The sequence below is a fragment of the Mytilus trossulus genome, chromosome 8 (assembly GCF_036588685.1).
Source record: "Mytilus trossulus isolate FHL-02 chromosome 8, PNRI_Mtr1.1.1.hap1, whole genome shotgun sequence".
Classification (NCBI taxonomy): Eukaryota; Metazoa; Mollusca; class Bivalvia; order Mytilida; family Mytilidae; genus Mytilus; species Mytilus trossulus.
Window position 1 is genome coordinate 7736379 of NC_086380.1, and position 12392 is coordinate 7748770.

Consider the following 12392-nt stretch of genomic DNA (forward strand, 5'->3'; position numbering starts at 1 on the left):
GGATAGGGATAAATGTCAAGATCAGAGTGAACTCATTTTCATGTTCGACACGTCCCGATCCTTTAATTGCATATGATGATTTTGCAAAGTTTGTCGATCTAAGTGGTACAGTCCACGATCATAGGGATCAAAAGTATAGGTCAGAGTGACCATACTGGGACATGAATAATTATGACACTTTGGCCTATGATGAAACTCAATAACAACTTTGGTTAACTCAAGTTTAAGGGTACAAAAGTTATGAGCCGGACGTAAATTAGACCAGGGTTTCCTTTATAATAGTAACACAAAATGTCAAGGTTAAGGTCTGAGTGACCTGACTTTGGTATATCAAACACCCCACCCCATTATGCATTTCCAAGCAATGCAACAGACACGAATCAGGACAGAGGACGTTTTTGGTCAAGCAAATGACAAAAAATCGAGGCGAAAAACTTCGATTGTTTACTGTGAAAATTTGTTTTTAAGAAGATAGATTTATGGCTTAAACTTTCTTCATTCCACCTATAAAAATATAAAGGACCTTCACGCCTATACAGCATAGCACCATTTTGTCACGAGACTACTAGATTTTGAGCCGAGGTGGCTATGTAATAAAATCTAACTTAGTCGTAACTTGATATTATGATGTCCATTTCAAGCATTTAGTTGTTGCCTGTGGAGGGGGCTGGTGTCCAGATTACCTTATTTGTATACCCAACCTAAAGAGATGCATGACAACACTTCATTCTGCGTATTGAACAGTGTCTCAGTGAATATACATGTATACATATGAATACGGAATTATAATATATAAGAAATGTAATTAGGCTCGTATTTCATTTTTGGAGAATAAGATTAAATACAAAATAAATGGGACGAATCAATATTACAAGTCATGTTCATGTTTTGAACTTTCCATTTCTAAGTAGCAACATTCCAGCAGCACCTGCATACGGGATATATCTTCCAATTGATACGATATTCCCGTGCTTGCATTTTCTATAATAATTTTCTTGATAGAGGGTTGGTGCTCACAAGGAAGCTATCAAACCAAGAGTTCCAAATGGTGATTTTGAAATCATCCCTTCGTAAATTTTACGGACGCCATCACGAGTTGGTTGACCGTTTTGGATAACCGTTTCACAAATGATATCGGATATGTTCCTTACGACGTAACTACAATTCCATTCCCCATAACCTACCAAATTAGACTATTTGTTAAAAGCAACACGACGGATGCCACATGTTGAGCAGGATCTAATTACCCTTCCGGAATACCTGAGATCACCCTAGTTTTTGGTGGGGTACGTGTTTTTATTCTGTAGTTTTCTATGTTGTGTCATGTGTACTATTAGTCCAGTCAATCTAGCATAAATATGACCCTATAAACCTGAAAGAAATTGTAACAGAAGAGTTTTTATAATTTTACCGCTTCTATTCATCAGAATGTATTGCTTCTTGGTTTCATGAGCTATAATCTAGATTCCGTAATTCATTAGTTGACCATTTACTGAATTGTTCAACATGTCAAGATAAAAAAATCTCAAATTTAATAAAAAAAATAATTAAGCATGCATTCTTCTTTTTGTGGTTTAAAGTTTCTTTAGATAATTAAGTTGCTGAAAAAATATAATCTACAGCTATTAACCATACCAAATTAACACAATATTTTTTTCAAAATGGATATAAAGCTTCAAATTTGCAATTTCTTTAATGAAAAATGCACGAAAAAAACAAAACTACCCATAACACTCCAGTTTTGTACATTTCATTAGCAGAAGATTGTATAAATTAGTCAAACAAAGCCCCCCCCCCCCCCCCCCCCCCCCCCCGAAAATCAAATGGTTGTTGCCCTAGGTTTAACATTCATACGTGCATTCATAAAAAAAACTCCCCTTGACTGCTTTACACCAACCAAATCTGGTTTATAACAGAGTCTGTTGACGTTGTCAGCGCCCTAAGTGCCCGCCGCTATATTGTGACGTTAAAATACACTAACAAGTTGACTTACTATTACAAGTGTGTGTAGAAGCAAGAAATTAGCCAGAGGACGTATTACTCCTGGTAAGTTATCTATTGATTCTCAATCAGACTTTGATAATGACTACGACACTCAAATATATATTTATATGATTACCAAACCAAGTGTATACTGGCTATCAAGACGTTTCCTTAAGATTTAGACGTCATAAAAGAAAATGTCGTACACATGTACTGAAGCGATTGTTGTATGACGTCAAGGTCGCAAAAAATCGGTCAAGTGTCTCAGATTCCGAAAACAAACCACCCATATAAAATCAAAGGCGTATTTGTTAGTGCAAAACCAGTTTTAGTTTGTTAAACTTTCCATTTGTTAATGAGAACCAGTTTGAAACTAGTTTCGAACCAAAACTGGTTTGCCGTTTGTTATTCTCAAACCCAAACTGGTTCCAGAAACTATTCAAACCATGTCCAAGGGTGGTTTGTGGTTTCGGTTTAGGGTTTACAATGGCGGCATCGTTGATGCAGTGTAGTGGTCGCACATTTTTTTATGCAGATTCTATGGTCAAATTGATCTTTTTAGTGGATTTTCAATACTAGTGTTCTAGTACCTGTATCATCTTTTTGTTTTTCGTGTTTTTTAACTTCACATAGTTTTATATAGATAATTAATGTCAATTCTCAATACTACATGTATTTGTTTGGTCATTTACTTGTTTCTGTTATTGCTATTTTTCTCAGTCTGTAATTTTTTTTTTTATTGTAAAGTGGAAAATACTGAGATGACGATTAATGTTTATAAGATAACAATCAGATAAAAAAAAGTGTAAGCATTACTAGAATTCATAACTGAAATAAATTGAAATAGCCTATGAGAACAAAAGCTTATGAAATTGTTAGAATTGTTAAAATTTGTGATTAAGTCATCATTTCTAAGTCAGTAATTTTTGGTATATATGTTGTTGCATTAAGATAAGCACAACTCATTGTGAAATATAAAAAAAAAATTGTTCCATTCTCGAATTGGTATGAACACTGAAACATTTGACAGGTACCATGTTGAAGTTTTAAATTGTGATTAGGTATGGTGAACCACCATTGATAATTCATTGATATTGGTATACAGTGTGCCCATCTCAGAGATTGTTATAATTTGACTGTTTGTGTCTGTCAGTATATTACCAATAATTATGAAGAGATTTTTTATGTTTATGTCTAAATTCTAAGCAAAAATTTACAAAATATCAAATATGAGTTGAGACATGAACCAACGACAACCACTAAACAAGTTCATAAAGAATATGGCAGAGGTTGATATTATAACGAAGATGTGGTATGATTGCCAATGATACAAGTCTTGAAAGATACCAAATGACACAGCATAGGTCAACATACAGCCCTCAACAATAAGCAAAACTCATACCACATAGTCGGCTATAAAAGAATCAGAAATCACAAATGTAAAACCATTTAAAGGAGAAAACTAAAAGCCTAATAAATGTAAAAAATAAAGTGAACGAACACAGTAACAAACGACAACCACTGACTGACAGGCTCTTGACTTGGGACAGGCACATACATACAGAATGTGGCTTTAAACATGTACAAAGCACTCAATCCTCCCTAAAGCTGAAACAGTAGTGTGGTAGTACAAAAAGAAAAGAAACCGGCCAACTAACATTAAGACAATAGACTCAAAGCATACAAATAAAAGTATTTGCAATTATAAGAAGTTTGTTCAAAGCTAGCTGCAAGTGGTACTGAAATAAACATTGTTCCCCAGACTGAAGCGTCTGCTGTACGTTGTATCCTAACATATACATTCATATACAATAAAAGACTTTGAAAAGTCGTAGTGCAAAAAAAAAATTGTTTGCATAAGAAATAGTAAGGAGCCCCCCTTAGGACTAGAAGACTTTCTTCTAGGACCATCAGAGAAAAATGATTTTGAGAACATTCTGATATCTTGGCTTTATACAAAAAAAAAATCTCTTTGGTTACTTGAAAAAAAATGGATAAACTATATAAGATGACCTCAGTTTAAACTTTTGATCGGTCATTTTCACAGGCACTTGTCCCAAGCACTTGTCTCAGTTTCATGTCATCGAACATATTAAAATTTTATTTGATATTCTATAGAATATCTTCAGAAGAGTTCCAAATTCATTTTTTTTTTATTCTTCACCAAAAGACATTCTGGAGATGTACAGAAGAGACCAACCGTGATGCCCAAGTAGTTCAGTTTGGCATCATGTTTTTTTTAGATAAACTTTACATTTGTTGAAAAATATCTCAACCAAAACCAGTTTTGAAACTTAAACCAAAACCAATCAAAACCAGTTTTAAACCATAATCTAAAACTAAAACAAGTTTTTCTGTAACAAATTCGCCTTTTGACTAAGTCTGATGATAATATCCTATAGCCTTTTTGGGAAATTTCCCTGTTAATGTATCCTGTAATCTTTTTGATTCTCTTATAAAACCAAATTTAACATATAAATGCTGAAATATCATACATGGATACATATCAATCTTATTATAGAGCAAAATGCAGATTAAAATCTCAAAACAAAGATATAGATAATTTCCAATATTTGGATAAGACTCCCTTCGAAAAGGTTCATGTTAATTTCTGTAAATATATTCTAGGTACTAAAAAAACATCTGCTAATTTAGGTGTTAAAGCTGAACTTGGTAGACAACCAATAGAAAAATATATTACGGATTACAAATTTGTCGAGGTTTGTGATTGGATAACAACACATAGATGTCAGTATATATTCAGGAAACTGCCGGGGTATATACGACGTTTTTATCCCCAATTGAAACCTCAAAAACGTCATCACAACACCGGTTACTATGTGACGTAGTCAAAGGCTATCTGACTGCCAGAGGCTCACAGAGGGAAAATAATGACGTGCTTCAGTCAATAATACATTTTTTATACAAAATCACGTAATTTACACCTTTAATACTTAAATCTAGTGTTAAAAAGTGTTATTATAAATTATTACATCCACAATAAAGGTATGTTCACACCAAATTAGAAAATCCTTCACGTATGCCGAACATATCAGGTTGGGTTTTCAACTTAAATATGTGTTGTCAACAAATACCTGCACTGGAAAATAACATTAAGTCAGGGGTAATCCATAATATATGTGTTATTCAGGTCTCAGAAAGGGTATATACTGTGACATTCCCGGCTTAGGGCTTATATCCCCTTCGCCTTCGGCTCAGGGGATATAAACTCTAAGCCGGGAATGTCACAGTATATACCCTGTCTGAGACCTAAATAACATATAATATTAAAACACAAGCAATTCTTTATTGGGCTAGATGAAATACTGAAAACATAAACCCGTTACTAAAAGAAAGTTATACATTAAGTAAACACCTTGATTCACAAGGAGTTTATACTTGGTCCACTTTTATAAAAGATTCAACACAAGAAATGAATATTGATATACAAAAAGTAATGTCCTGTCAAAACATGGAACAAGTTAACAAATTAAAGACTTGGATTAAGAATGTTATAAGTAAATTTTATTCAGAACTACTGGAAAATAAAATAAATAGTTTGAACGAAAATAACAAATTTTGTCTTTACAAAAATATTAAAGTCAAACAAGATCAAGAATTTTATCTTACTGAATATCAAAATTTTGAAACTAAACGTTTATTTACAAAAATTAGAATTAGTGACCATAATTTGCTCATTGAGAAGGGCAGATATCTAAAAATACCTCGAGACAATAGAACATGTCCAACTGGTAAAACCTTAGAAGATGAAAATCACTTTCTCCTCCACTGTCAAATTAATAACGTTTTACGTATAAAACTTTTTAATGACATGGCAATAGATAATCCTATGTTTCCAAATCTATCTGATAAACAAAAACTAGTAATCCTACTAAATCCTTCTAATATAAACCAAGTGAAAAAAAACAGGTTCCTTTATAAAACAGTCTTTAGAGCTGAGGACAGGGGACTCTTAGTAAGTTTTACTTGTACATATATAGATATGTGTGTGTTCAACTTAGTTATTTTATTGTTGTTGTTACTTTTGTTTATGTCACAAGTATAATGTTACTTATATGAAAAATAAAGATTATATTCCACATTTCAGTGTTTACTGTCAAATACATAAATGTAAGATATAATAATACTAACATATCTGCACTATCTCATAGGGATTTTACTTTTATTTAGTCAATTAAAAGGAAATTTTCATTTTGATTTTTCTGTATAATCAGTTTTTTACTGTCGTGTAATGATCTGTAATGTCAAGCTTGGTGTCTCATAATTTTTTCCTAATCACCGAATGTACGATGCTGATGTAGTCAAAATAATTATGCTAGTGCAGGAAAGCAACAAAAGCAGCTATCTCCGGTGGTGGTGGGTTTTTTTTTTTTGGGGGGGGGGGGGGTGTTGCTGATTATCCTTTCAGATATTACTGTGCCGACAGCACTTGCAATATCATACCCTGTTCTAATCAGAAATCATTGAAAAACATACCCTGTTCTAGACACGTTCAGAAAATGTATACCCTGTTCGAGACCGTATAAAATAGATGCTGTTCTAGACCTGGGTTCTACACTGTATCTTACACAGTTAAATGAGCGATCCTGTTCAAGACAAATACGTTGTTTTAAAAAAAGACCCCGTGCTCACCAGCAGGGCATGGTACCACTAAATATATAAAAAGTACCCATCCCTCGGGCGGCTGACCCGTTTGTTTACTTTCAATTTCTTAACAGCGTCAACTATCACTATATGACCCATTGTGTATTTGCGTATTTAATCACACTACGACCAATTAGGGGAATTTTCAAAATGTTGTCTGGTTGTATGATAGCGCTTTTAAATTGTTTGCAATTAATTTGTGTTTTTTTTTAAACGGAAACATCATAATTTACCATGAAATTTGACAGTTATCTTTTAGAATTTTCAATGGTAATAAAATTGAGAAAGGAAATTGTGAATATGTCAAAACGACAACCACCCGACCATAGAGCAGACAACAGCCAAAGGCAACCAATGGGTCTTCAATGTAGCGAGAATTCCCGCTCCCGTGTCCCTCAGAATGTAAAGATCTTTTTTTCTATTGAAAAGTCTTTTTTCAAAAATAAGTAGATAAAGTACTGAGTTTGAGATTAAAAACATGTGATATACCAGAAGGTAGAATGGAAGACAAAAATTCCATCCATGAATATATATACACATACTATACTATATATGTAACTATAGAACAAACGAATAAACATCTTTAATCAACAAAACTTTTGTTAACAAGTGCACTTTGAAATTTGCCTCCTCTTCTTATTATCTATGCAACGGAACTTCTTTACGAGACAGTAAGTATTTCTATATTGTAAACTAAGAATAGCTATCACATACTGACATAGACATTGTGACCACTTTGTGATGATCAAAATCTCACTGACACTCTTAGAGAAAAAAAGGATAAATCGTACATTTTTTCAAGTGACTGTACTGTAGTATTATTACCAAAAAGTAATGAAAACAAGAGTTTACAAAAGTACGACAAATGTTAGCAACTAAATTGATATTCATTATGACCTTCTCTTACTTTAGGGGTACCAACCATGCATATATAAAGAGCACGATTCTTAACCTTAAACCTTACCCTAACACTAGCTTTAATCATAAAGCCGTTCTCCTTACCTTAAAAAAACCCTAGAACCTAACCATAATCATCAATTACCTTAACTATAAAGTATATGGACCCTTAAAGTAAAAGAAGTTAATATAATCACTTGTTTGTCCCTCGAAAACAAATAACTACGCAGAATCAAGGATTTGTGTAGTAAGTACTATAAAAAGCCTTGGTAAAATTATGTAATTTACATATTTTAAATGAAAAAAATAAAGGTACATCTAAAACGGATATCAAAATCAAATGTATCGTCCCTGTCATAGTGAACTTCTTTAATACAATCAACGGTACCAATTTTGTTGCACCAGATGCGCATTTCGACAATACATGTCTCTTCAGTGATGCTCGTGGCCAAACGACGACATCTTTAAACGACGACAGATTTACAAGGCTGACACACTGGTCATTAATATGGAAATGTCGTCAGTAAATTAGCGGGTACAAACAAGTACAATGTAGATCACTTCTGACCTCTCATCAAATCTTTCAGAATCTTTCAGGAAAACTGTTTTAGAACAGTATGTAGAACTGTCATTCTGACACCGTTTAGACAGTTGTAGCTAGAACAGTTCTAACCTAGAACTGATTTGGAAAGTTCTACCTAGAACTGATTTGGTCTATTCTGCTTATAATTGATTATGACAGTTCTACTTAAAACAGTTCTAGGCCGCCGGACTATTGTAAACCTGTTCTAGGACAATTTGGAACAGTTCTATTGCAGATTATTCTGACTGTTATAATGAGAAGTTAGAAGTGATCTCCAGTGTACGTTAGAAGGCCTGAGAAGTTAGAAGTGATCTCCACTGTACGTTGCAAGGCCTGAGAAGTTAGAAGTGATCTTCACTGTACGTTAGAAGGCCTGAGAAGTTAGAAATGACCTCCACTGTACGTTAGAAGGCCTGAGAAGTTAGAAGTGATCTCCACTGTACGTTAGAAGGCCTGAGAAGTTAGAAGTGACCTCCACTGTACGTTAGAAGGCCTGAGAAGTTAGAAGTGACCTCCACTGTACGTTAGAAGGCCTGAGAAGTTAGAAGTGACCTCCACTGTACGTTAGAAGGCCTGATAAGTTAGAAGTGATCTCCACTGTACGTTAGAAGGCCTGAGAAGTTAGAAGTGACCTCCACTGTACGTTAGAAGGCCTGAGAAGTTAGAAGTGACCTCCACTGTACGTTAGAAGGCCTGAGAAGTTAGAAGTGACCTCCACTGTACGTTAGAAGGCCTGAGAAGTTAGAAGTGATCTCCACTGTACGTTAGAAGGCCTGAGAAGTTAGAAGTGATCTCCACTGTACGTTGCAAGGCCTGAGAAGTTAGAAGTGATCTCAACTGTACGTTAGAAGGCCTGTGAAGTTAGAAGTGACCTCCACTGTACGTTAGAAGGCCTGAGAAGTTAGAAGTGATCTCCACGGTACGTTAGAAGGCCTCAGCAGTTAGAAGTGATCTCCACTGTACGTTGGAAGGCCTGAGAAGTTAGAAGTGATCTCCACTGTACGTTAGAAGGCCTGATAAGTTAGAAGTGATCTTCACTGTACGTTGCAAGGCCTGAGAAGTTAGAAATGATCTCCACTGTACGTTAGAAGGTCTGAGAAGTTAGAAGTTATCTCCACTGTACGTTAGAAGGCCTGAGAAGAAATGATCTCCACTGTACGTTAGAAGGCCTGAGAAGTTAGAAGTTATCTCCACTGTACGTTAGAAGGCCTGAGAAGTTAGAAGTGATCTCCACTGTACGTTAGAAGGCCTGGGAAGTTAGAAGTGATCTCCACTGTACGTTAGAAGGCCTGAGCAGTTAGAAGTGATCTCCACTGTACGTTGGAAGGCCTGAGAAGTTAGAAGTGATCTCCACTGTACGTTAGAAGGCCTGAGAAGTTAGAAGTGACCTCCACTGTACGTTAGAAGGCCTGAGAAGTTAGAAGTGATCTCCACTGTACGTTGGAAGGCCTGAGAAGTTAGAAGTTATCTCCACTGTTCGTTGGAAGGCCTTAGCAATTGAACGTAATACCCTTGAATCGTCACACTTTATTATTGATGCGTTCCCTTAAGTATTGAATGATCAAACGTTCCTTCCGAAGACTATGACTACAATATTGATTGTTGTTTGCTCAACGTTCAGTGGCAAATATTTCATGCATGATGAAGAACAGTTTCATTAACGCTTCACTCAAATATACAAATTACAGACTTGTGTTTTTTACCTTTTCTTCAACATGTGCAATTGTAAATGATTAAAAAAACTTTTAAAATTTATAAAATTATATAACATCGTATGTAAGCGTAACTAAATTTGTTTACAAGCAATATTTTTTTTGAATAAATTATGATATATCTTGTACATTAGCAAATTAATGTCAACGTATATTCCACAATTTATGCGCAGTTAATACTTATATGAAAAATGACTATTGATCTTAGGTCCGATTAAAAAAAAAAAAAATTACAAACTAATTATACATCTCAAGGGCAGACAGTAAGAACGGAGTACCATTGATTTTTTTTTCCAGTTTAGTAGTTTTAAACGTCCAATCGTGAATAGTTCATACAAAAAAACAAGTTAAAAACAGAACGTAATCGGTAGACTCTTCAAGGGAGGCCGAGGGATCGATCGGGATGAAGAAAGAGTAATGTGTACTGATGCTGGAATTGAGTGTATGTTGGATAGACAGAAATTTGCTTTGCAACAGACAACCTATGGACCTTAAGAAAGTTGTGGCAATAATGGTTCTTTAATTGGGTCATTACTGGATATTTCTTTTGACACTCTTTCTACAAATGGTTTGGAATTTTATTTCCCATTTCGACCACACAGGGCTGAGTATAGGCCTCTAAAAAGCAAAGTCCTTGTAAAACATCGAGTAAATGTCAATATTTGAGCTGCGTGGTATCCGTATTTTTTGTTTGTTCATGATGTAACACAAAGCATACACATCCATAAAAAACCGGATTCAGAAAATGTTGTCTTACGATTAAATATATTGCCAAGAAGTACATGAAAATAAGCGGAAAAACAGATAGAAAATAAAATAAGCGTGGACGTGAAAATTCGATGGTTCCCATATATTCCATCGACATTACATAAACATTTAAATTCGTTCAGTACTTACGTTCCATCTTAACTTCAAGATAGTGTTATGAACTGGCTGTTTCTGTATTAACACTAATATAGATTCAAGGTTTGCTGTATTGGCCTCGAGACCCGTAGGATCGAGGGCCAATACAGCTGACCGAGTATCTATACCAGTGCCAATACAGAAACAGCCAGTTCATAACACTTTTATTAAATAATCCAACTTTTTCGATACAGACTTGTTCTGAAAGCTGTATTACATACATCAAATGTGAATATGGGGCCAATATTTCCAATACGGACTTGCAATGATGTGACTGTAGGGCAATATTTCCAATACGGACTGGCAATGAATCCTGGAGTTCATGCACAATACTAGTATATTATAAAATTGAAAATGGAAATGGGGAATGTGCCAAAGAGACAACAACCCGACCATAGAGCAGACAACAGCAGTAGGTCACCAACAGGTCTTCAATGCAACGAAAAAATCCCGAACCCGGAGGCGTCCTTAAGCTGGCCCCTAAACAAATATATTCTAGTTCAGTAATAATGAACGCCATACTAAACTCCAAATTGTACACAAGAAACTAAAAGTACGTTTTCATGTAATTCAGGATTCATTGCAAGTCCGTATTGGAAATATTGGACCGGGCCGAAAATCAATATCGATCACGTGATTTATATGACCAGGACAACGTCACTAATATGACAGTCAGACTAAGGCTTAAGGCTTTTCTACCTCAGGCATGGATTACCTTAGCTGGATTTGGCAAAACTTTTCGGAATTTTGGTCCTCAATGCTCTTCAACTTCGTACTTTATTTGGCCTTTTTAACTTTTTGGATTCGAGCATCACTGATGAGTCTTTTGTAGACGAAACGCGTGTCTGGCGTAGATACGAAATTTAGTCCTGGTATCTATATATGATGAGTTTATCAGACACAGACAAGGGACCAGAGGGAGAGGGTTCCTGAGGTTGGAATCCCCCCTTGCTTTGGGCGATCAATGCATTTGAATGGGGACATGTAATTGGAACCCCCCTTTTGTCCTGGGTTTGGAAAACCCCCTTTTTAGAATGGCTGGATCCGCCCTTGAGACACATGCCGTTTTGGTACAATGGTAGTATTGGGGCTGTTTTAATCGTATCATTTAATAATAAAAAAAATAAGAACACTGTGACGTTATTTCTATACAGAGAGTTGTTTTGTAAATAAAGGTGTAAAATAACTACATATATCATAAGTGGCCTCGAAAAAAATATAGCCTATGACATTAATGTACTGACCTCATAATTATTAACGATATTTTAATTATTTGTATATAAATGTTGTGGTTATTTCGACGTAAGCTGACCATTTATTTACTATAATATGTAGTGACGATTGGCTATTCCATTCATGTTTTCCTTTCCAATTTTCCGTGTATTCTTTAAATACAATCGTGTTCAAGTATAGTAAGCCACAAAGGTGCGTTCGGAATCAGTAGGTACTCCGTACTATGTAAGCATTTTTTACTGCTTTATATTAAAGGTTGATCATCTCTATATATTTTTTCAGATAGAACTTTCTTATACATAACAATTACAGATTTTACAATGCATTTTTTTTTTAATATATAAAAAAAATAAGTATGATATATATATTTTTTATTTCAAATGTTAAATCCTAACGATCCCTACTTCAACTATTTT